Genomic DNA, 3209 nt, shown 5'->3' on the forward strand with positions numbered 1-3209 from the left:
CAAGAGCGCGCCCGCGCGCTCCCTCTCTCCCTCGCTCGTGCACGAAGCCCCAGACGCTGCTACCGGGATAGGCGCGGGAGCGCGAGATGCAGGCGCATTGTTTCCCGGCTGCCTTATATCTCGTCGCGCGCTCTAGGCTCCGGGACCCGGGGGCGGGCCCTACGGAACAAGCCCCTCCTCCTGTTCGCCCCCTCCCAGCAGTCGACAGGTGGGGACTCGGAGTCTCCGCCCCACCCCTGCTGGCTGCTCTCTCCCGCTCCATTAGTCCCTATACCCCACAAATAAATTGCACACGGGGAAGGGCAGGGCAGGCGGCAAGCTGATGCAGCCCGGCGGTCGCCTGGTGGGGGCGTGACTCTTCCCCAAGACCCAGACGGCCCCTGCAGACCGAACTAAAACGGTGATCCTTGCCCACTCCGGGCTGGGAACGAGGGCTACTCCCCGCCGCGCCCCGCCCTGCCCAGCCCGGCGAGTCTACTTCCCAGGCCTCGCCCAGCCTAGCTCAGGTGCGTCTGGCCCGCGGGGAGTGAGGTGGGGAAGCCCTCGCACCTACACCGCGCCACCTGGCGGCCTGCACTCCCACACTGGGGCTGGTCCCCAGCATCTGGTCCTTCGCCCGTTGACCGGTTTCTTTAGTTCGGTGTTACAGACCTGGGACCCAGAGAAACGAGGTGGTGAAGATTCCGGACTTTTGGAGCCTGAAACTTCACTTTTTTTTTTCTTTTTAATCCTCACTCGAGGATATTTTTCCATTGATTTTTTAGAGAAAGTGGGAGAGAGAGGACAAGACACGACACAGAGAAATACCGATGTGAGAGAAACACATGGATTAGTTGTGTCCTGCACCTACGCCAACCAGGGCCCGGCAGGAGAGGAGCCTGCAACCAAGGTACGTGCCCTTGACTGGGATCAACCTGGGACCCTTTGGTCCGCAGGTGGATGCCCTATCCACTGAGCCGAAGTTCGCTTCTCTGTGCCTCCGTTTCATCTACAAAATGAAGGGATAGTAACACCTCACAGAAGTGCGAGTTTTTAAGAAGATAAGGGTATCTAGAGAAGGGAATCAGGCCAGGAGGGGAGGCCAACAGAACAGAGCCCCTGGTGCGGTGGTAAGGAGGATAATTTCCCGCCACGGCCAGGCCACGCGAGGCCTCTTCCTTACACCACACACAAAATACTCTGCAGGAGTTGTAGTATTAGAGGAAAGAATGGGGATTTGGCGTCTGGAAACTGTTCAAGCTCTTACTTTGCTACTTGCTAGCCGTAGAGCCAAGACATGTGAAGGCCTCCGTCTGCCTACCTGTAAAATGGGAACATTGCTTGCAGCTGCCCCTCTGGCCAAGATGATGGACACGTAAACCGTTTATGTCATCTTACATGTAGACTACTTTCGGTAAAAGAGGAAAAGCCAGACTCTACAGTTATTCTATTGAGACCAAGGAAAGTAACTTGGAATAGCTGCCAATTAATCTAGAATGCTTCACCTGGCATTCAAGGTCTTGTCTCTGTCTGCAAGCAGCAGCCTGATGGCCTGCTGTCTGTGTCTTTCCCTCCCACCTCTGCTGTCTAAGAACAACAACTACTCACTGTTGGCATCCCAGCAGAGAGAAAGGAGAGGCACAAGTAGTTCCGTGTTGTTGGAACATGGGACACACAGTGTGAGTTGATATATGAGTTGGGAGGAGGCAGGAAAGATGATCCCCTGAGCTTTGGATATGTTGGGTCTAAGGTGTATGTGGGACATCTTTGAAAGCTGCAACTAGCTCTTCCTAGCTTTGTAACCTCAGTACCTGGCAGGTATTTATGAACTTACTGAGTGATTCAGCCAACCAGATATTATTGAGACAGCCTGGGTGCCTTACTTTGTGCTAAACAGAGGCACAGATCAGGGAAAATTCAGGTCTGGTTGCAGCCCTGAGGCAGCAGGATTGGAAATGTCTTTTGGAGACTTATTCTCTGGTCCAGGGGTCCTCAAACTACGGCCCGCCGGAAACATTTATCCGGCCCGCCAGGTGTTTTTGCCGCCGCTGTGTGCATAGGAATTTGTTCATAGTTTTTTTTTAAACTATAGTCCGGCCCTCCAACGGTCTGAGGGACAGTGAACTGGCCCCCTGTTTAAAAAGTTTGAGGACCCCTGCTCTGGTCCATAAAAATGTCTGAAGTGGTTGCTGTATCAGAGTTCTTGGTTACAAATGACAGAAACTAACCCTGGATAAATTTAAGCAGAAAATCACTTTATTGGAAGGATTTTGAGTTTAGAATCCATAGGAAGCTGGGAATCTATGCTTGGAATATGAGTCTTCTTTCTTTATCTAAACAAGAATCCTTACTCAACAGCCCCTCTCCGTGATTCATTGTAGTAGGTGATATCTGGGGGCAGCCAGGAGATGACTCCACCTCAAGAAATAGGATGCAGTAAATTGCCATCTGAGAGGCTGTTCCTTCACTTTGCACTTTGTTTGATGTTGGTCTTCCTTACCAGACTATAAACTCAATGAGGGCAGAGACAAATACCAGTCTGGCCCGCGGCGGGTGGGGCAGGGCCAGCGGCAAGCTGTAACTTAGAACAGAGCCTGGCACGTCATGGGTGTTTTGTAAACGTGTTGCCTGTTTGACTGGACCTACCTCTCTAATGCATTAAACTAGAAATGTGTCAGCTTCCAGTGGTAAGGCATTGGGAAGGGGTAGTAGGCCCATGTCTTTTCATCATGAAGGTGGCAAAAAGAAGGGCCTGGGCCCGGCCAGCAGTTGAGCTCACTGGTTTGATTCCTAGTCAGGGCACATGCCCGGGTTGCAGGCTTGATCCCCAGTAGGGGGAAGTGCAGGAGGCAGCTGATCAATGATTCTTTCTCATCATTGATGGTTCTGTCTCTCTCGTCCTCTCCCTTCCTGTCTGAAATCAATTTTTTAAAATATTAAGAAAAAGAAGCAGCAGCCCAAGAAGCAGGCCAAGGAGGTGGGTGAGGAAGGAAAGGCATTTGAGCAGAAGCAAAAAGAGGAGAGGAGAAACCCGAGGAGCTAAAAGTGAAGGCCACAGGGAAAGGCGCCCTGGCCACAGGGGGTATTAAAAAATCTGCCAAATAAATGGTGATGGGAAAGGAAAATAAGATAGAATAAAAAATAAATGAATAAAAGTAAATTTTGATAAAAGAAGGAGGAATCTGGCAAAGTGCTCCCCCTCTCAGGAGCACACCTGCACCTTCCCTGTC

This window comes from Myotis davidii, unplaced genomic scaffold (assembly GCF_000327345.1).
Source record: "Myotis davidii unplaced genomic scaffold, ASM32734v1 scaffold1815, whole genome shotgun sequence".
NCBI lineage: Eukaryota > Metazoa > Chordata > Mammalia > Chiroptera > Vespertilionidae > Myotis > Myotis davidii.